Below are 23,106 nucleotides of genomic sequence, written 5' to 3'. Positions count from 1 at the left end.
TCACCGTGGCTTTCTCTCACCCTAATCCTCCCTTGTCATTCCCATCGATAATTTTACAACGCCAAATGTGCCAGCCAACTGACTCATACTTACTCTTGATAAGTATTTGATGATCACGCAGAATTGTACCAGCTAGTTATTTTCTGGCCTCTTTAGCTTATAGTCCTTGTACTCCTAATCTTAACGGTGGCAATGTTGCTGGTTAAGCAAACTAGTCTTTTATTATCATGGTCTTAGTTCTCAAACACCAGTGGGCTTTAGCATTACTGGGAGGCTTGTATAAAATGCAGACTCTCCCCCTCCCCTGTATACATTCTGATTCGGATATGATGGGGCCCTAGAATTTGCATCATTCCTATGGACTCCTGATGGCTTCGATGTGGGAGCACGTGCAGAGAAATTGCTGAGCAAAGTGAAGAAGCTGGGGTCTAGTAGCCTGAAATGTGCCTTCTTTTTCATTTACCCTTCGTTGTATGCAAATTTAAGTTCATTCAGGGAAAGACAGTTTGTATTCTGCTTTCGTTCTTATAAAATATCATTTTAATCTTATGTTAAATGGCTGCATTTCTGGAAGACCATTTCATCCCAAAGAGAATTTCATTTCTGATCATTTCAGATAAGTCTCTTATTTTAATGCTCCTTTTCCTTCTTTTAATATGACATCATAATCCTCTTTGCATCTAGATTTTGTGTTATATTGGTGTTTTTTCATGGAATATTGCCAGGGCTGACATAAATGATGGAGTTGTCAGAATTGTATTCTAAATGAGAGTAAAATTCAAATAAGGACCCAAATGGAAAATATGCCTATAAATATTTGAAAAGATTTCTCTCTCTCTCTCTCCCTCTCTCTCTCTCTCTCTTTGTAGTTTTTTTTTCCTTTAAGCAAAGGGAAATGTTGATTTACATAGGTATCTTAGGGGATACATTTTTTGTTATATGTACCATCTTAAGAAATATTCAGCTAAATTCTGGTTGTCACAACTCCAATAGAGGTCAGAACACTGGGTAAAAAAAATAAGTCCAGTTTGATTTCCTTATGTAAATGTTTTATCTAGGTATGTCCATTATGCCAAACTAATGGTTCTAAAAGCCACTCCAGACCTGTCTAATTTAATTTAATTCTCCCCGATCAAAAAATACAAACCCAACTATTTGAAAGACAGAGATTAGCTCTATTTCTACCACTAAAGGAAAGGAGAAAGGCATCAAAGTGATGAAATCTCAGACAGAGCTTCAATATTGGTCTCATCTTCCCTAAGTTTGATCTTGTTTATAGTACGTAGAGTGAGATTTGGTATGAAAATACACATTTGTAAGGCCCAAGAAAAGTGGAACAAATCATCTGTATTCATCTCTTCTTTGGTGGGAATTTCCCTCTCCTTGGGGTCAGTGCAAAGGGTTGAGCTTAGTTCTCTCAAGATTTCAGATCATTGTCCCATCGCTATATTTTCTCATGAGCTATAGCTTTGGCCTCTTGCGCAAGATGCCATATTTTACAAGAATATCTTCTTTCCACGGAACAAAATGTAAACTCTATTTTTGCATATTCAACCCTGTCTTGAAAAACACCTAAAAAACCCACCTGGGGTTTGGCCAAGGCATTCCAAGCACCTGCACAGCCTAATGGGAAAGGTCCTCTGGTCATTCACAATCTTGCTTATACCCATACTCGATTTTCGTCCCTACCTGGGCTTTTAAACCATCTGGTATCTCTGCGTAGCATACCTTCTGCCCATCCCTCCCACTTGCTGGCTTCATTGGTGATGAGCTGCTGTAGGACCTTCTGTATTTGCATCTCTTCTGGGAGCAGAGTTCTTCCAGCCCCAGGCAGGAAACGGGGCAGAGGTCAATGAAGGCTCTTAGCGTATGGGTCCCTGGCTAAGCTGTGGGAGCAGCGGAGGACGGGCTCTCCCCCTTGTGAAAACGATGATGCTCTAGTGAGAGGTAACGGGTCTAACAATAGAAACAGCTCCTATTCTTTGAACACTTGCTCTGTGCCACATCACTGGCGCTAGATCAGTTCACAGATGCCGTTAAGTTTCATCCTCGCAAAAGCCGGAGGAGTTACGTGCTGTTATTCCCATTTTGCAGGTGAGGAAATTTGGGCTCTCAGTGCTCTGGCCCCCAGTGAAGATGTGTCAGTGTTGGCATTTGATCCCTGGTCTTTCTGGTGTCAGAGCCTCTTCACTATGTATGCTACACTGGCTGAAAATATAAATAATAGTCGATGACTGCAGCCCAGGAAAGATCAACAGAAGAAGACATTCATCTCCAGGGTCAGAGGGATTAAACCAGAAGCTGGAAGGCTTTATCCATTCCGGTGTGGCAGTGCCTCTCCTTTTAATGACTTCCCCCTTGCAGGCGGAATTCTCCGGAAGAATGCTGTTGACAGCCTTCAATGCATCATAAATAACATCCCAGGTGCTCCAACTACCAGCTTCAGTCACACTCCTCTAGAGAGCTTTGCAAAAGCCTTCAGTGTTAACCCCCTTTCTACCGGCGCTCCTTCTCATTCCCTGCCCCTCCCTCATTTTGAGCTCACTCTCATTTGCCCATATTTGATGATTGCTTTGAAGTGCTCTTAAATATTTTTGGTAAGCAATTTTTTGCTCAGATGAGTGTCACCTCCACAGAGCCAGGATCTATTGCTTCTGGGTAGTTAGTATCTAACAATTCTGCAAACATTTTTTTTCCTTGTTTTTCAGTGGGATAGAGAGATCACTTAAACTGCAGGTTCCTGAAAGGCTGGGTTGTGTGGGTTTTGTTTGCTTGTTTGTCTCCTCCTTGGTCCCGGGCTGAACGAGGCTCAGCACAGGTGCTCATAGAAGTTTGATGAGCTAAACCAAATATGGAGGCAATTGTCTTAATCTCTGTGTTGAGGGAATCTAGATTAATATATCTATAAATGACCCTCACATAAGTTACATTTTAGTGAAGAAAGGCAAGTGTGGAGATCAATCAATATAAGTTTACACATTGGGTGCCTGGGTGGCTCAGCCAGTTAAGCATCTGTCTCCTGATTTCGGTTCAGGCCATGATCTCACGGTGGGTGAGTTTGAGCCCCGCGTTGGGCTCTGTGCTCACAGCGTGGAGCTTGCTTGGGGTGCTCTATCTCGTCTCTCTCTGCCCCTTCCCCACTCTCACCCACAAGACCTCATCTCTCTGTCTCTCAAAATAAACAATAGATAAACATTAAAAAAGAGATAAATTTACATATAACATAGTGCAGAACAAGATAAAGTATCATAAGAGGGATAACAAGTACCAGGGCACTTCAGAGATTGGAGAGACCTTCTCCACTTATCTAAATGAGGGTATGAGAGAGCTTTAGTTGGTCACCAAACTAATCACAACTCTTACACCTGGCACTGGGGAGGTGCCGGGTTGTTGTTCTTGATAGTGGTGATGGATGTAAGGCATGGAGAAATCTCTTACTTTATACTCTCCTGGCATAAAGAAATATTTTTATAATAAATTCATTCTTCTTGCAATTGTAATGAAAAAGAAAGGACTTCTTGATGAAGGCAGCATGGGACTGAGTTTGGAAAACTCTATGGATGGGCTGAGGGGTGGGAAAAGAATTCCAGGCTGAGGAGACACATCACAAGGAAAACCACAGAGGCAGGCACACATTGAAAAGATTCAGGGAGCCAGTCTAAGAAGGCTTGGCTCGAGTGCCGGACCTGGGCAGGGACATAGTGGTAGACAAGGCCAGAAAGGAAAGTTAGGGCCATGATGTGAGGGTCAAAGACGCCGGCACTGAAATCATCTGGCCATGAAAGCTCTGGAGCCTTCTGAGCTGAGTAAGGCAAGATCATACCCAAGTTTTAGAGGAGTCATCCTGGATCTTGCTCAGGACTTGGATGTGTGCTAAAGGAATCCTTTATGATCCTAACAGCCCTGTCAAGGACTGACATCTGCTGCATATGCCAGCCCATCCAGTCCTACAGCCCCAAACAGTGTGATGGCTGGTGGGTCTTCCAAGAGCTATTACCAGAAGAGAAGGGAGATGATAGGCATCTTCAGACCATCCCTAAAATCACCCATAGCTTCTCCTCTCCTTTGCTCATCATGGGAAGTCAAGGTGGACAGTTCCAGAGGTTATTCTTTACTTCAATAAAATAAAGCTTTCTTAAATATTTATATTCTTTCCCTTCTCCTCCCTATTCCTTTCCTTTCTATTTATGTCTCACATATAAACACATACACACACGCTCAACATATTCATTCACTCACTCTTCCCCCTATTACCTTGGTTCTATTGGGAGCAATGAGGACAAAAACTCAACTAATTCCTATGAAATATCCATCTACTGCTTTAGTCAATAGCAGGTTTTTTTTTTATCTGTCAGCATTCTCCATCAGCCACTTCCTGTGGTTTGAATCATTTTCTTCTCATTTCCATCTGTTCCATGCTATCCAGTATGAAGGCCCAACGTGCCCTCTTCTTGCTTTAAAAAAATTTTTTTTTGACTCTGAAATGAAAATTCATTACCTGTTCCTTGATCCTAAGTCCTTCAATAATGCATTTCTTTTACTGTTCAAAATATTTCCAAGTATTTGAGCAATCTGTCCAATAGAGACTTTTTAAGCAAAGAAAACCTAATGGCAAAAAGAGGTCTCTCCATGAATATCATTCTATTGTTGGGCAAGACTCTGAAGGTCTTCGTGATGGTAAATTTTATACGTCAATTTGGCTAAACCATGGTACACAGATATTTGCTCAGACATATCTGGATGTTGCCATGAAGGTATTTTCTAGAAGAGATCAGCATTTCTTCTTCTTTTTAAAAATGTTATTTATTTTTGAGAGAGAGAGAGAGAATCTGAAGTGGGCTCTGCACTGACGGCGGAGAGCCTAACATGGGGCTCAAACTCAAGAATTGTGATATCATGACCCGAGCTGAAGTCGGGTGCTTAACAGACTGAGCCACCCAAGCGCACTGAGGAGAGCAACGTTAGTCAGTAGACGTTGAGTAAAGCAGATCATACTCCATAATGTGGAGTATATGTGGGCCTTATCTCATCAGTTGAATATCTTAAGAAAAAGGCTGACTTCTCCTGAGGAACAGAGAATTCTCCAAGCAGTGGCAGATGGCCTTTGGACTCAAAGTACAACACAATTCTTCCCTGGATCTCCAGCCGCAGACCTACCCTGTGGAATTTGTACTTGGCAGCCTCCACAACTTGATGAGCCAATTCCTTACCATAAATGCATCTCTGTCTCTCTCTCTCTGTGTTTCATATATATATATATGAATATATATATACACACATTATATATATATATACACATTATATATATATAGATATGCCATATATATATATATATATATATATATATATATATATATATATCTTATTGGCTGTGTTTCTCTGGAGAACCCTGACTGATACAGTCTTCATATCCATAGTCATCCAGCAAGATCACCATTTCTTCTTCCACCCCGGAAATACTTATAGGCTATCCACAAAGTGCCAATAAGACAGATCTTTAAATTGACAATACCCTCTCTACCTCCCCCATCTGTTTCCCTGCTTGAAAACCTATATACACGAGAACCCCAGCTATCACCCCACTTTCACTTTGTTTCCTATCTTTTTCTTTGCTCTTGCAGTTGGTGGAGGGAAGCACTTTGGCTGCTATGACTGAGAAAACAGACATGGCAACTTGGAAGTCACCTGTCTTCTAGTTGAAAACTTCACCATTTCTATGATCTTACCTGCATGGGTCCTAGTTAACAGCACTTTACTCGTCTTCATTTCTCCCCACAAATTCTCTCCAAATTCACTATTTGACTTTATTGGGACCTTCACTTTGATCTCAGCGAGGAAACAGATGGGATTACACAGTGTCTCCGGGATGAAGTCAAGTAAGTCAGGCATTGCCAAGATTTCCACAGAAATCTGTTCCTGGGTAGAGGTATGTCAACCTTAACCATAGCAGTCATTCGCATTTATCCTGCAAATGAGACATGAGAGGCTATACTGACAATCCCCCAATACTCATCCCCCCAATTTTAATAAGCAGCGGAACCTCTGAGTTTCATCTGGGTACGTGGACACCAGGAATAAAAATGAGATCTTCCAGCCCCCCTTTGCATGGAGATGTGGCCAGATGACTAAGTTCTGGCCAACGGACTATGAGAGGGAGGGTTATGTAGAACTTTCAAGAAATATCCTTTTTTTTTAAAAGTTTATTTACTACTTTGAGAGAGAGAGAGAGAGAGAGAGAGAGCAGGGGAGGGGCAGAGAGAGAGAGGGAGAGAAAGAATCCCAAGCAGGCTCCACACTGTCTGTGCAGAGCCCAACATGGGGTTTGAACTCATGAACCATGAGGTCGTGACCTGAGTCAAAATCAAGAATTGGGATGCTCAGCCGACTGAGCCACCCAGGCATCCCCTAAGAGGCTTACAAGAGGCATAGTGCATTCCCCTTCTGCCTAACGGCTGGACTTTGAACAACGTCCCTGGAGCTTGCAGAGCCATCTTGAAGTGTGTGGTGTTAAGTATGTTTTACAGAAAGGTAGAGCAACCTGATGAAAGGAGCCTGGGTTCCAGATGGGTTGTGGAACCATCGTACCAGTGGCAAATTGCTTGCATCTGAATCACTTTTTTCTCTTTTGCATCTTGTTTAAGGCACTTGGGGTTTTAGGGTGTTACTTGTAGCCGAATCCAATACAATTGACCCGGCGGGTTCAAATATTCCCATTTAAAGGAGGAGGAAATTGAGGCTCAAAGAGGTTCGATAACTTGCGTAACACTGCACGGGTAGCAAATTGTTAACTGGTGGATCCTGGTACTCGCTCATTCCAAAGCCTACCGCAGAATCTCTTCCTGCTAGCGAATGCGGGCCGCTAAAGTGAACTTCTGATATTCTCTCCCGGTCTGCTGATTCTTCTAAGCACGCGTAGTCTGGTTGAGCTGCCACTGTCTGTAAAGAGGTTCAGAGGTGCCTCACTGTCCTGAGAGACGTTTGAAAAAAACCTCTGTACTCCTGAGCATTCGGGGAGACTGGAGAGATTTATCCCCTAGCTTTTTGATATGTTTGCCAGGTAGCTCCTTCTTAAAATGCAGAGTAGTGTGGGTATCTTGCACATCCTGTCAGACCACTAAGCCTGCCTGTCCAAACAAATCTACTCTGCTGTGACTTTATTCCCCTGGCATGTCCATACACATGCTTCTCCCAGTGGGGCTTGGGGCCCAAGCATGTTTGAGAAATTGAATGGCAGCAGGTTTTCCTGCCAAGACCACAGCACACGTCCCTGGAAACAAGGAAAGGGACAGACTTACTGTGAACGCCTGGCTTCTGTGTGGATCTTCTGCCAGAGGATTCCAGAAACTTCCTTTAGATACAGAGACCCTCAAAGTCCTTCAGATGCTCAACAACAGTCTTTGCCACAGTTGAAAACGCAATCCCAACAGAGAAAAAAAACGTGTCTGCTTTTTGCTTGTGTGAACTTACAGGGGTCCCATATACTGGCTTTGATCTAGTTTACTGTGTGACCTTGAAGAGAGACAACATGTTGTGTTGAAAGAGCACAGGTTGAGATTCTGAAAGCCTTTCTGGTAGTTTTAACTGCCACACTATCTAGTTCAGTCTTGGACAAGTCACTTAACCTCTCTGAGCCTCTCAGTTCCAAGATGGGAGTTCATTCATTCATTCACCTCCCCAGGCATGCATGAATGCATCCATCCATCCATCCATTCATCCATCCATCCAATTCAGTGTTTTTTAAATGTGCACTTTTCTGTGTTCTGGGCATACCAATAGGAATAAGACATGGCTTTCCCACCCAAAGAGTTGATCTCCTACCTGACAGTGTTATCATAAATGTCAAATAGTTAATAAATGCAATGGTACCTGAGAAGGCATAAAACTGTACATGACATAAGTTATTTTTAAGTCACAACTTTGGTATTTCCTCTCCTCCAGGGTGGGAACCCCAAAGTATGCCAAAAGGAGTCAATGGAAAGGTGGGCATAAAATTAATGAACTGGCTACCGGGGCCACCAGCAAGAGGCAGATCATAGATGGGTATTCAAATGGTGAATGTGGAACCATCCTAGGAAAAATATGGACTGAGAAACACCTTGAAACTCTCCTTCCTCAGGCCCCTTGCCTGAGCTCGGTATCTAATGGGAGCCACAGGTCACAGACTTCTATCCTTATGATTGGAAGATGCCTCTGTCAGCCAGGAGAGAAATTTCATATTTTATTGAAAGCATTTTGCAGTGAGAAATCCCCCCCCCCTTTTTTTTCCAGTGCCAGCATAATTTAACTATGATTTAATAGCTTCTTTCATTTACTTGTTAAATTATGCCTCTCCATCACCTTCCCTTTGGGTTTTCCCGCCTTTTGGTCCTACAACCTCCCATTATTTATTAATGCCCTATAATACATGATCGAGGCAGGCAGAAAGCAGCCATTTCACAATGATTTAGGAGGCTCCTGGCAGCGAAACAACAAGAACAGAAGCATATGTTCTGAGAGTCTCCCCTGTACTTGCCTTTTTGGAACAGAGTTGGTTAGTTGTTAGCCATCAACTACGTGGGTCCTCCCCTCTCCTCCCCTGCCCACCCCCCTGGCCGTTTTCCTGTCCTGAGCAAATTCAAAATACTTGGCTCAAAATGACTGGTGAGTCACAGCTCATGTTTTTTCCAAGTGCCAACTGCCAGAATGAGCATGCTTCTCCACGTTAGGCTTAACCTGAAAAGACACTAAAAGGTAATTTGGCTTTCCCTCCAAGGGAGGAGTCCTGGGTGGGATGAGGAAATTCCAGATAATTTGAATCCTTAGGGACTCGGTTCTTGCAAGGAAGGTTGAAACAAACTAGGGAGGTGGTCCTTGCATCTCCCACCATCTTTTTCCGGGAATAACTTGGACGGTGTCTACTCAGGGAATGACTCTCACAGGGAATGGAGTTGGGACAAGCATTTTCCAAGTGCAAGTGGGGAAACTGGGGTGTTTTAGTGCTCACTCAAGAATATAGGTTGGGTCATATCTGAACCTGATCACCGTTCTGCTTCCCTCGGGCATTTGTGAATTTGTGAGAGGCACATTCATTCACTTCCCCATCTAAGTTTCTTTTGCCCCGTCTCTTCCTTTGTGCTTTGGACTGGACTAGCACTGATTCTGTGATTCAGTGGATGACATATGGAGGTTCTACAAACCAGGGAGATGGTCACACTAGGTGCCAGAGGCAGAATGACACCTGGAGAAGTGCCATGACCAATCCAACATCATACAGTTGAAAAATAACAGAGCCAGAATTACAGCCAAGTTTTCTATATGATGGTAAACTTTTATTGAGCTGGACTAGTGTTTACTCTTTTGGAGATAATATATATTCAAGCTTTTAGCACCATGCCTGGCATTTAATGCAGGTTTGCCTTCCTTTACTACAGACCGTCAAAACTGAACGTAGTGCTTAATAGGAGGGGCAGTGTTGTATGTGGATAGATCCTTGGAGTGAGAGAGCTGTGACCATTGGCCAACCTTGGATGACTTGCATTGCCTCTGTGGGCTTCAGTCTTCTTCTCCGTAAAATTTAGGAGGTGGGGTTTGATAGTCTTTGAGATACTTTCTCGTTGCAACTTTGTTCTTGAAACTGCCTTATTGGGACTGTGAGTTCATTAGAGCCTAGAGAGAGATTCTAGAGTCTAGGGAATGAGCTGCCCATAGTGCAAGAAGCTCAAAGTACTTGGGGCTTCCTGATTGTTACATTGTGTGCCAGTGAATCAAAGCAGGGGGATTTCTTCTACTTCTTGGCTATCCAGACTCTTCTCTCCAGGTCCTAGATGTCACTTGGCGTCTACTGCATTGTGTCCCCACTGGTTCCCTTTCCAGCTTTTGGAGAGGCCTGATTACACTAAAGGCTGGGCATGCTTGTGACTCCTTCTTCATCCTTGAGGACACTCACCCTCCAGATGGCAGTAAGAGCCTCGGAGTCTGGGGAATTGCCCCCTGGAGACGTGTTCTGACTTTCCCCTGGGGCCCAGGCAGCCATTCCCCATCTGGCAGTCTAGAATTAAAGCCCGAGGACAGGAGAAGAGAGCTGAGCTAAAATAACAACGGGAATAGCAATCCTGGTCCCTCTGTCCCTCCGCGATATTACCTTCTGCTCCCTGCCCTGCCTTGCAGAGGGTGGCAGATGAAGTCAGTCTGCCTAGGGGCTGGAGCTTGGCTTTCTTTAGCTCACCCTACGTTCTATTCTTTGCAGCAAGCCCGACTTTGCGGTGACCTCCGCAATCCCAACATTTGCATTTCTGCAGTGCCCCAGGTTTGCAATGACACGCTCCATTCCTCCAGAAGTTTCCATTCCCGTGGTGCCAAGGCTGGGAAACTTCAGAGGCCCAGGCTGTTCTGTAGCTAACGTCAACATGGAATCTGCCTAAGCCTTGACTAATGTATTCTTTGCATTATTAAACACAGATTAAATATATATGGATATTTAAATGTAATGTGTTATTTTCCTAAATCTCGCTCTACTCGATGTTCCTTTGACTTACGCCTTTTCATTGCTCATAATTGTCTCAGGGATCATGAATTACAGGCAGGAAGGAGCTGGAGCTCCCTCAGCACCAAAGACTTTGCCGTCCCATTACATTTGCCCAAGAGATGCAGCCTAGAAAATTCTTGCTGGGGTTCTGCACATGGGAATGTATTTTTTTTTTTCCTTCCTAGACAGAGCTTATTCCTCACCAATGATTCAAAAGCTAAGGCGGCCAGAGCCTGACGGACGTGCGGGTTTGTTTTTGTGGTGCCAGAGAGGGTTGTCCGGGGCATGTCACCGAATAACAAATTCAGACAGAGTCAGAGTCTGTGGTTTCAGGCTGGTGGCACCTCCATCCACTTTCCATGAGCTGTAGAGCCTGTTACTTGTCCTCTGTGGGTTCTCAGAGGGCCCCAGAGGGTTCTGAGTGTTTTTCTTCTTTAATAACCTAGTTTATTAGGTTCCTGCTCAATACCCCAGTCCTAAACTGTCCACGAAAGTGTGTCTGAAGCAGAGCCTATCTAAATCACCCCATGCCTACACGATCCAGGTTCCCTTCTGGAAGGGCCTGGATGAGGGGATTGGTCTTGATTATCCGCACGGTCTTTGCCTGCTCTAACAGCCCGCGGTGCTCCGTGCTTCCGAGGGACCAGAAGGGGAAACAGAGATACTGTTCTCAGTCTCCAGTTTAGAGATGTGGTCATTTTTTCCTGCTCTCCCTAACTCATGCTCCCCTCTGGGTCTTGGCTAAAGATTTTCTATCCGATGCCAATCAGTCAATTGATCAGGAGATTTTGTCAATGTGCCCTGTGTTTCTCTGTATGAGAGGATTAGAGTATAAGCCTTTGGTGTTCTGGAGTTAGTTCATAGTAACCAGCACGAGCTGATTGTAGGCATTTCCTCTGGACTCCTCATGCTGGTACCTTAAAATCAACCACTGTGGGAGTATTTATACTATAGAAATTGGCAAAAGCTAGAAAATAGGGCTTTCTCCCCCCCTCTGGAGAACTGGTTATTAAAATTGTAATCTTACCACTACAACAAGCTCCCTGAGGGCACTGACCAGTACCCACAGCTCTCTATATATTACTAAACACATATTGAAGTTTACTGAACGCTTGGTAAAGACAAGCAACAGAAGCCATGGCAAGCCACAGACCTTCCAGTTTGACCATAAACGAGCTATAATCTCCGTTAAGTACCACAGTCTGCTAACCTTGCCTCCTTCCTATAGTATTCCATTATTTCCTGTATTTTCTCACTTGGGAGACATGTTGGATCCCACCATCCATGTTTCTCTGAAGTGGATTCTCCCTCTCCTGGGTATGCTAAACAGACCTCCCTGAATCAGGAATTGCCTTCTACCTGCCTCTGGACCTAGGACAATTATTGATAATATCCTTCTTCCAATAGGAGAGTTACCAGAGCAAGGTGACCTAGGCTTGTCTCATAGGGATAAAAAGGAGATGATGGAATTATTGGGGAGGGAGGGGGATACTTGGCTGGAATGACTCCAGCAGACAGGTCACTTGCCGGCTGGACCCACAAAAACCCCAAGGAAGGAAGGGAAAAGGTGATGTTCAATGTTTGCAAGGTCCAAGCTTCACTTGGTTCGTCCAACAGTTAGAGGCGCAGGATGCTCATGTTTCTTGTGCCTCCTGACCTTGGTTATCCTCCCTAAAGGCCTCGTCTGGAGCCTGAAACCGAGCAGGCATTCAACAAACATTTATTCGATTAGTGAATAATTTCATGGGCCATCCATGGTTCTCAAGGCTTAGAAAATGAATATAGCCTGTGGTGGGGACAGGGAGGGTGGCAGGGGAATTCATTCTTTCCTGAACCCTGCTTCTGTCCTCTTGCCCTAGTCAGGGTGGTGACCGGGACCCTCAGAGGAGAGGAGGTGATATGCAAGATGTGAGGGTGCAAGAGGAGAGAAAATCCTGGGCGGAAGAGACGCTGGGCCTTCGCGAGCGTTGCACCTTCTGACTTCAAGGGGCCTTTCAACAAAAGTGTCTACAGCTCAGGTAAGCAGGGAGTTAAGGTTGGAGGAGAATGGAATTTTCCTTGTGGTCGTACAGACTTGTTTTAACCGCAGGAATGAACACAAGATTCAACTTGTTTCCTCAGCTATTGTCTGGAACTCTTTTTCCCTCCAGCCGCCGGCAGCTGGAGGTTTTAATGTGACATTTTTCTAAGTATTATGATTGCTCTCTGGCCTTCTCTTTATAGGCTTTTTGCTTCTCTCCTTGCAGGCCCTCACCCCCCTGGCCTCTAAATGCTTTCCAATGAGCAAGTGCTCCCCTTTCTGCCTACCAGCCAGGGGAGGACATCTGGGCTGGGTTTATTTACTTTTTAAAGACGTGCGTCTCCTCTCCTTCCTGGACCCCCACCCTGCAACTCCTCCTTGAAACCACAAACCACCACCTTCCCACTTCCCAAATCCCAAAGCACAACGTGGAGATGTGTGCAGGACGCTAAGCTCAGTTCCTGTGCTGCTTGAACCATCCTAACAAGTGTTTTTCAACAGCCTCATCAACACAGGGAAAAGATAGGCACGTTCGTTCTCAATTAATTACCATTGCCTGGTCCAAGTGTGAAATGCCTTCCAAGCCTTCCTTAGATCTTATTCTACGGATCTTGCTTTAGATTTTCTAGTCCGTGTGTGCCTCCCTGTAAGAGTGCCTACCCAAACCCACACATCTTCATTCATTCACCTTTAATTGAAGGGGAGCTCAGAAAAGTGACCCCAAAACCGATCGACAAGATGGAAGTCCGGGAGATGGAGTATTTTTCAGACTCTCTTCCTCGACTGCCCGATGATCTCGCTGTACCTACTTCGCTCAAGCAAGCTGGAAGCTTGGGGCCTGCCTTCTCCCTGCTGGTATTGCAGTGGAAAACCACTCCTGCAGACAATTCTGTTTTTCTATTTTGTTTTAAAGCAGCATTAGAGAGACTGAGACAGATTTCTTTCCAAAGCATCCCCCTTTCGGCGAGGTGCAAAAAGGTTGCCCAAAAAGCCAAACTTTGGTTTCAAATATGAGACACCTTTATTGTAATTATAATCATAGTGATTCAGTGTGTTTGGGATTTAATTATTTGGAATTAGAATGAAAAAAAAAAAGACATCCTGTAATTACCATTGAACTTATCTTGAGGCATAAATCTAATAATTAAATACTTTCAGATTTCATTCAGTGAGTAATTAAAATTTAAAAAATACTGTGGATCCTTTTCCACCTCTGCAAGGAAAGTTCTAAAATTATCAGCGGATTTCAGTGGAAAGGTCCGGATATTATTGTGTATAAAGCACAGTTCTTAAGAAAATTATCATTTTAGTTATTTATAGTCCTTTTCCCCGGTGATCAGGGTGTTTGAGCAGGTGAGAAATGACTGAGTGAGGAGTTAGATCTGAATGAAAAATACTTCCTTCAAGAAAGATAGCTCCCTGAGCAGGAGCTTCATTTTTATTGTCGGCAAGGAGAAGGAAATAGGTACTGTGCAATTTGTATGAGAACGGAGTTTTGTTCTCTGATCAGTTTTGGCAACAAATCGCGGTCCATATGCTTTCCCCTCCTGGAAGCCGAGCGCGGGAGCGAGCCTTGGCAGGAGCAGCTGATGGTAAAATCCAAGGGAAAGGCTGGGTAGAGGGTGTGCTTTAAGGTAGACTCTTGCTTGGGAATAGGCCACAAATGGGACCACAGCAGACGCATCAGCTCTGGATGGGGAAGGGGAGGAGCTGGCTGATGTGGGGGAACCTTCTGCTTGCGCCACACTGTCTCTTTAAGCTGAATTGTAAGCGCGCTGCCCAGCTCTCGGCTCCCCTCCCCCCAAGGGCACGCTAGGCATTGGCATTGTTAGCAGGAAGGGAATAGGGGCTCAGACCCCTCTCCTGGATCTGCTGCACGGCCCTCAGGCGTCTCACCCCAAGTGTTCAAACCCCTGGGGCATTCCATCACCAGTGAGGCCCCTGTGAAATGCTGCTTTCCTGGGATGGCCACCACCTCAAACAAAGACCACCACAGCTGAGTGGTGCCAGTGACCTTGGACTTACAGAGGGAAATTGGGAATAGGTTCAGGAAGAGACTGGAGCTCAGGGGGAGTACCGACAACAACGGCGGTAGTAACCGTAATGGTAACAGCACACAGACACTTTACTCATGCTTCACCAATTTAACCTTTACACCCACCCTGCAAGGGAGGTACTGAGACCCAAGAGGTAGAACAGTTAGTCACATGTTGTCAACAAGGAGGCCAGATTTGCTATCAGCCATTGCAGAATACTGCAGGGTTCTCAAATGGGGTGCTCCCAGAAGCACCGTAGAGCTTCAAAAATTAAGACGTGTGGCTTTTCCTCCAAATATACCAGAGACTAGTTAACGACAGTACAACCGAGAAGGTAAAGTTTGATTTTTGGAGCCAGACGCCCTGGGTTTGTTTATTACCTGGTAAACCTTGGCAAATTGGTAAGCCTTACTGAATCTGAATTCCTCATCTGTGAAATGGGCATAATTGATGTACCTGCATCGTACGGTTATGGGAGAGAGATAATACATACAAATTGTTTAATATAGTGACTGGCATTCGGGCCATGCTCAGTAAATTCAAGCTACTAGTCATTGTTTTGTAAGAATTTTGTTAAACCTTGAAAGATGATGGTAATTTAACTGAAGGGAACATTAGAGAACATTGCAGATGAAGGGAAAATATCACGTTTAGACATGACATTGTTTTATTCTGATCTCGTTTCACGTTTCTACTCCCTAAATGTCAGCATTACGTAAGCTTCTGTCCTCAGTCCTCTTTTCTTCCTACCCTCTGTCTTTGGGCATCTCATCCATCCACACAATTTTCATGACCTCATTCATATGGCTAGACCCCTGAGCTTTATCTTGGATGCCAGTTTCTTTCTTAACGTCCATTCTCTTGCTTCTAGTTCCTATGGGATGGTTCTTCTTCCTGGCGTCTCCATCGCAGCACGTCAAACGTGGTTCTCTGAGCGTCTCTCTTTCCCTTAATGGCTCCACCACACTCCACCTCACCAAGAGTAAGTCCTCTTTGTCATGTCCATCTCCTGTCCCCCATCTAATCAGGTCACAATCCAGGTCAATTTCATTGGCTCCAGAATTAAGGCTGCTGTTTTCGATATGGGTGATTGCACTGTCCTCTTCCCTGGCCGATGGATATCTTCTAAACTGTGCCGTACGCAATCACCAAGTTGACCTTTCTGAAGACAATTCTAATGCTGTCAGTCCATGCTCAGAAAAGCTTGATTTCTGAAAGTTTAAAACTAAAGAAAAAAACGCTCTTATTTTCATTTTATTTTGACTCCAGGGTTGTCACTAACTCTATTTTCAAAAAAATATCTCTGCTGAAGCTTGCTGTTTTGGTTCTCTGGACACAGCCTGACTTCCCTCCTTCATCCTTGGCTGCCAGCTTTACCTGGTGGATTTTACCCCTTCTTCAAGAGGCTTAATGCCCACCCTTCCATTTACTTTTCCAGATCATTCAGGATGACAAAACCTCTTTTTATTTCTCCGTACGGCTGAAGCATTCTGTGTCCCTTTTGTGATAGTGATATTATCTTGTGTCATGGTTTTAATCAATTAATAGAAGCACCTGGAGGCCAGAGACCTGCTGTTATTCATTTTATGTGTGATCTCATTTAATCTGCAAAACAACCCCCTTAAGAAGGCTGGCATTTTTCATCCTCCAGATGAAGAAACTGAGGCTCAGAACTGTGACGTCAACATTCCAAAGGTTCTAAATGTATGAAGTGATTAGATAGGAGAGTCATTTTAAACCCACATTCATTTAGTCCCAAAGCCACCCCGCGATACTGCTGGGTTGGTGGGGAGGAGGAGGAAGTGGAAGGAGGGAGGGAGGGTTGGAGAGATACCGAGGAAGGCTTTAACTTAGAGGCAGATTCTGAGTTGGGCCTTGACCATTATGATTTCAGTAGGTGGGTGCAGGGGAAGGCATACTAGGCAGGGGCAACAGCGTGAACAAAGGCGTGGAAGTTGGCCTCCAACTGCTTGCTGAGTAAATGGACTAGAAAGCAGGTGTGGTCCACTTTCCCACCTTAATGAGGGACCTCCTTAGCAGTGGGGCTTTGTCCTCGGTGGGTTCTCTACTCCCACGTGCTTTTGCAGACCTAGGGAGAGGGGAAGCTGTTCGGCGGAAAGCTCTGGTACTCGTTGTGATTTTCAGGAAAATGAAGGTCCTTTCATCTAAGTCTTCAAGCTCGAGATTACAGTGAGACCTGCCTGCTAAGTAGAATCCCCTCCATGCCAGCTTGGGTGTCCCGCTTCCATCTGGCATCAGCCCAGGCTCAGCAGGAGACACGGGCTGAATGAGTCCACAGCTACCCCTCCAGGCGAGGCAAGAACAAAGAGATGGCTTCCCCTGAGCAGTGGGCAGTCGTCCATGGGTCTTTTGCAGTAGCCTCTTCAAGTTCTATCCTCTTAAGCCCTTCACTCCCTGATCCCCTTTGGCCGTAGCCTAAAGCAGGACAGCCCAAGTTGAGAACTCCACAGGGCTTGGACCCCAAATCATAAAATCTCTGCCCTCGCCTCAGTGATCCAACGGAGCAGGGGAAGTAAGCCAGAAAAACTAAACTGCTCCACCATGAAAAGCAAAAGATGAGTCATATGTTTCTTAACTGAATAGAAAGAGGCGGTAGCTTCTCTCTCCAGAAGGCTCTTTACTTAGTTTAAAAATCACGACGAATTAGGACCTCAAGTACAACCCCAATTAGAGATGTTGCTGCCAAGCGTTTGGATGCAGCCACAGAACATGCCCGTTATTTAAAGCCTGATGCCAACCCTGCAGGGAGTTGCATCCTTGTGTTTCAAGTGGCTGCCTTCACAGAATTCTTCCAGCAAAAGACACGAGCATACATTTCAGGCAAGCAATCAAGATGGATTAATAACCCCACTAGAGAATATTTATATAATATTAGGAGAGGCGAGGCCCATGACACTGCAAAACCACGGCACTAAGCATGAAACCAAACCAAAGGCGGGCGCTTAAAAAAAAAGAGAGAGAGAGAAAGACCAATCGATTTAACTACCAAAAGAAGGCAAAAGCTCTATGCATTAAAAACTCAATTAAAAAAAGGAAAAGCACTAAATTGAGAAAATTATCCGTGGCAGAGTGACATAGGGTTAACATACAGCTTTATCAACACTTATTAAGAAAAATACAAGCCCTTTAGTATAGAAAAAGGACATAAGGTGGCAAGTAACAAAAAAATGTCAAGCAGAAAATATATGAAAAATATTCAACCTTACTGGCTATCAAAGGAATATGCATTAAAACAATTGTGGGACTTCAATCAGTCTATCAATTTGGTAAGGGATTTACAGTCTGATCCTGGCCAGGATTCTGAGCATGTGGGGTAGAAGTCTGTGGATTGATACTAACTTCCTGCACACTTGGGCCATATGTATTTCAAGCCTTAAAAGCAACCACAGCCATTGGCCGGGCAATTGCATTTCTGGAAACCCACCCTCAGAAAATATCAGGAAAACATACAAATACGTGTGAACTAGAATGTTACAACATCATTGGCAAGTACAGGAAACTGGAGACAAACTACATGTTCAAAAATTATAACACGATATCATAATAGAACATTGTACAGTCATTAAAATGCTGATAGATACCGTTAGAGCACTGTCCATGTGGGAGGGTGATGACATTATACCGTGAAGTGAAAAAGCACATTGGAGAGTATTCGGTAGAGTTTTGTTTTTCTTTGAGGAATAAAATGGAGATATTTTAAAACTGGCTACATTCTGTACCTTCTTATTTTAAACTGTTCTGTATTTTCTAGTTTTTCTTTAAGGAACATGGATTATTTGTGCTAAAAGACAGAGGAGAAACGATACATGTGGTAGGCAAAATAAAGAACCCTTCCTCAGAATGTCCATGTTCTGATTCCCCAAACTAGTGAATATGTGACGTTCCATGGCAAAAGAGACTTTGCTGCTACAGTTAAGGATCCTGAGATGGAAAGATTATTCTGGATTATCTGGGTGGGCCCAATGTAATTACTATGGTCCTTGTAAGAGGGAGGCAGGAAGGTCAGAATCATTAAGATTTGAAGATGTTATGTAGCTGATTTCGAATATGGAGGAAGAGGTCATGGGCCAAGGGAATGCAGGAGGCTTCTAGAAATGACAAAAAGCAAGGACATAAATTCTCCCGTAGAACTTCTAGAAGGAATGCTGGGTTGCTGGCACTCTGACTTTAGCCCAGTGGGACTTCTGACTTCCAGAACTGTAAGAAAATAAATTTTTGTTGTATGGAGCCGCTAAGTGTGTGATAATTTGTTACAGCAGCAATAGGAAATTCACATAATCTGTCAAAGCACTGCCCACAATCAGACCCTGCTGGCTGAAGCGTAGTAGGATGGGGTGTGGGAGAGCTTTTGGTTTAGGGACAATCTTCCCCAGGCCATCGCCAATAAAGTGGGGTAAAGTGTGTAAATGCAGGTAGCCTGAGACATCCTCCATAAGAATCCTTTCTCCTTAAACTTGGCTTCAAGAGTTTTTTTTTAATTGTTTAATCCTTTACCTTCCCTTTAGACTCAGACAAGTCAGGGATCTGGGCTTGCTTGGCTCATCCCCTGGCATTAGCATCCCTGGCATATTAGCACCATGCTGAGGGGCTTGTCGGCTGCGATCACCAGCTCCCAAGTGGATGCATAAATGGATGAATTCCAAACACCACTGTCTACCCTCTGAAGCACATCTCCTGAATGACGTGGCAACTCAGCTGATTTTCTTCCCTCTTTTTTTTTTTTTTTTTGCAGGTGGTGTAGAATTTAAAGGCAACAGTGAGCTTTCCTTCATGTTTGGATGGTTTTTCCTTCTGGATTTCAGAAGCCCATGACTGAGATTTCGGCCTTTGAACAAACACCCACCCAGCCACATTTCAAACCACAAGTAACAACCGTGGCACTGGAGTGGTAGTTTCATACCCAGTGTGTGGATCCTATCTCTGCAGGATTCTGGTTTTAAGAATGCTGTTGGCTGACTTCTACAGAGGAGAGTTCCAGGTTCTCGGAACGGGCTGGGACCATGACAAAAGTGCCAGAAAGAGGTCTTCTATGCTTGATCGTCCCTCGAGTGAATAGACCAGCTTCTTTCTCCAAAGTCTGGGATCCTTGGAGGCCTTTGGAGGGGAAGGGTAGTGTTGGTTGTGTGTGTTGTCTCCCCATAAAATGTCGCCAGTTCACTCTAGGGACCCCGGAGGCCATGTAGTGCTCCCACTGTGTCCTCTAGCAGAGAAGTATCAAATGCCAACTCTCAGGCTCAGCATCACTGAATCACTCAGTTTAAGTCTTAAAGGGGGAAGAAAAGGAAGAACGATTTTTCAGGTATACTTCTTCCTTACTTACAGGAAGCAGACTGCTTCAGAAAGATACAAATTCCTTGCTGAGTGGGTAAGCATTGAGGCAGAATCTTAAAAAAAACACCTACTGGGAATACTATAAAGAAGGTACCAGATCTGAGTGGAGCTAGAGTCTCTTCATGATGGTTCTGCCAGCTCTGAATCATGTGATTCAGTAATCCTTCCATATAGGCTGGTTCATACAAGCTTGTAGTAAAATGCAGTCACATGCAGTTAATGGAGGAAATAGGGTCTTGACCAGTGTGGTTGGAGATACAGTTTAAGAGCTTAAAGAATAGGTAATAAAAGGGGGTAAAAAAAAAGAGGAAGAAGATTATTTCACAGAATAAACCCCACTGCGTGCTAAATCCATAGAAATCCTAAATCCACGAGTGTGCACATAGAGGAGTTCAGTCCATAAGGTGACCAAAACAGCTTCGTTTCGGCTCTGAACCGTGACCTCTTCCAGACTGGGTTTGGCACCTCCATCCTTGGTGCATTTTGCCGTCATTTATATAAAGCTGGTTATTTCTGCCTCCTCTGGTCTCACTCCCGTGCTCTCATATCCGGGAGCTGGCTGACCCTGTTAACCAGAGTCCAGGTGGGAGGTGCAGGGGACTGATATTTGCATGTCGGGTCTCTGTCACAGGGGGCTTTCCCATTCACTGTCTCGTGTAAAGAAAAGCCACTTGCCACACCTCCGGAGGGATTCAGGCATTCAAGAGCCTGAAGCTTGGTGTCGGCTGCTTGCCCTTTAGCAGCTAAACCCATCGTTGTGGGAGGGCAGGGGCCGTTTTTGGGAGTTGTACTGGACAGCACACCTGATCAAGGGTTTTTTGGTTTTTGTTATTTTAACAGTGAAATCTTGGCACTAGAGTATAGCGGATCCTGGCTGTGGTTTGCCTATGACTCTTCTAGATAAATTCAGCAGACCGAGGCTGCTATCTGACATGGAAATAACAAGGGGGCTAATGCCTAGAGTGCACAGGTTGTCAGAGGTAATCAGGTCTAATGTTCCTTGGGTTTCCTCTTCCTCTGTGCTATTCCTCTGTTTTCATGCCTTCCCACGGCAGCAGGCCCTGAAGGCGCTGAGCTTAGGCTCTAGGAGCTTTTCAGAGGCTTTCGGACTTAGGATGATGGCTAAGAACTCCTCTTTCCCCTAAAGCCCCACACTGGATCCATCATTCAAAACAAAATTGCGAAATCAAAATAAATCAATTTCTGCAAAATGTAGCACGTCAACCGACTCCAAACCAACTCAAGTCTTAGATGGTCACATGCCAATTTATTTCATGTGGGATGTGGGTACATTTTCATACCTTTGATGGGATGTGGAATGTGACCGCAAAACTAAGCTTGCCTGGGGCCGAGGAGAGATTTACAACGCTCTTCTCGGTAGCTTCTGGAAGGCTCCAGCCCCTTGCGGAGCCAGCATGTTGCAGGGCCTTCAGCAGTTTCTCCTGGGCCCTGCGCTCCGAACACTGGGTGGCAGCACAGAACTTCCTAAGCTTCCTCCAGACTCTGACTGCGAACCTGAGAATTCCACCTTAAGAGGGCCATGCACAGAACCATGCAAAAAGTGCAGTAATTCTTGGATGTGGCTAATCTCTATAATTCACCCGATTGCAGATACAAGTGACAGCTGCAATAGGGGTGATGTTCTCGCATTCGCTGTGTCACCAGGATGCTATTTCGAATCTTCCTGAGATTAGAAAAAGGATTACAATTGCCCCCAGGGCCTTGCCATGTAATTTTTATCAGTCTTGATCTGTGAGTTCCCCCTGGCAGTGTGCATGGGCTTCCGTGTGTGTGTGTGTGTGTGTGTGTGTGTGTGTGTGATGAACTGGCCCATGATGAGATGAGATGTAAGGCTCCCGAGGACCACATGGTCCATTTTTTCTGCCACTGGACTCTCTTTCCAAGTTTGTCCCCAGCTCCAAGACTCTTTCCTTTGTTATTCCTTGCATGCGGTGCAGCAGGACCAACTTCATGGACATCCAACCTGTTCAGCTAAACGAGGCCCCAGCGCTCAGAAGTTCCTGTCTTTGCTTAATCCTCTGTTATTGCTGTCTTAAAATTCTTAATAAACATCGGGGCGCCTGGGTGGCTCAGTCAGTTAAACATCCGACTTCGGCTCAGGTCATGATCTCACGGTTCATGGGTTCGAGCCCCACGTCAGGTTCTGTGAGGACAGCCCAGAGCCCGGAGCCTGCTTCGGATTCTGTGTCTCCCTCTCTCTCTGCCCCTCCCCTGCAGGCGCTCTGTCTGTCTGTCTCTCTCTCTCAAAAATGAGTAGACATTAAAAGAATTAAAAAAAAATTCTTAAGAATCTTTGAACAAGAGCTCTTGCATTTTCACTCTGTAGTGGTCCCATATCCCAAGTAGCCAGTCCTTCCTTGCCTGTGGAGAAGTGTGGCCAGACGTAGATTTCGCTCGAAGGTCTGACTCCACTCTCTCAGCCTCATTTCAGGGACTGGCTTGACTTAGAATTGCGAATGCACAAGCATGGGCTTTTGGTCAGACATACTTGTGTGCTGGGTGGGACCCTGCCACCTACTGCCCCGGGTGACCTGGAGTACATCTGTTGTCCTCCTCATCTGCCGGAAAGGTACCATTATCCTTACCCCATAGCGTGTGTCGAGTATTGAAGGCTAGCACACATGCAGAATGGCCTGGCACTGTAGACATTCAATAAACATTGTTTGCCTCCCTGTCCCCGTCACCGCTGAAAGTCTGCATTGATTCCTTCTGCATCACTTTCCTTGCCCCCCGAGTAGCTGGCTCCAGTGAAAGCTTGGTTTCATCTTCAACGGAGCAAGCCGAAGGCGAGTGGTCAGTCCACAACCCAACTCCCTGTGAGCTGAAAGCAATTTCTCGTTGTGTTCAGGTCTCTGTTCTGAGAAAGGGATGCATGGCCAAACTGTGGTTACAATTTCTGCACCGCAGGAAAAGCTGGCTTTACAGAGTCACCTACTGTTCGGGGAGCCTCTAAAGTGACCTTCTGATGAAATGCCATCTTCAAGGAACGGCCTCTGTACTAATTAGCTTCATATGTTGTACTTTGATGGTGCCTTTTTCTCCAAGGATCTGTGGACGCTTGGCCAGCAACCATGAATCACACTCTCCTGCCTCGATGTCAGATAACTGCATTGACGTGTTTGTTTCCCCACCTGGATGGGGAGCTGAAAGGCCCTGGGGCTGGGCCTGCCTCT

The 23,106-nt window shown here is 44.9% G+C and overlaps 2 long non-coding RNA genes across 2 annotated transcripts in view; both read left to right on the top strand.

The window, feature by feature from the left end:
* LOC109255187 (uncharacterized) overlaps window positions 1-22,156 on the top strand; it is a 31,772-nt gene extending 9,616 nt beyond the window's left edge. The window contains exons 4-6 of the long non-coding RNA XR_002075120.2: window positions 12,368-12,522; window positions 19,314-19,690; window positions 20,753-22,156. This is a non-coding gene — a long non-coding RNA (uncharacterized LOC109255187). The remainder of the gene's footprint in view (window positions 1-12,367; window positions 12,523-19,313; window positions 19,691-20,752) is intronic.
* LOC128778839 (uncharacterized) lies at window positions 2,047-4,329 on the top strand. Its single transcript, XR_008424622.1, has 2 exons — window positions 2,047-3,003; window positions 3,058-4,329. It is a non-coding gene; the product is annotated as an uncharacterized LOC128778839 (long non-coding RNA).
* Window positions 22,157-23,106: the final 950 nt, after the last annotated feature.

Source organism: Panthera pardus, unplaced genomic scaffold (assembly GCF_024362965.1).
Source record: "Panthera pardus isolate Hobbes unplaced genomic scaffold, ASM2436296v1 HiC_scaffold_21, whole genome shotgun sequence".
Taxonomy (NCBI): domain Eukaryota; kingdom Metazoa; phylum Chordata; class Mammalia; order Carnivora; family Felidae; genus Panthera; species Panthera pardus.
The sequence above is the reverse complement of the archived record's forward strand: the minus strand, read 5'-3'. Positions and strand labels throughout refer to the sequence as shown.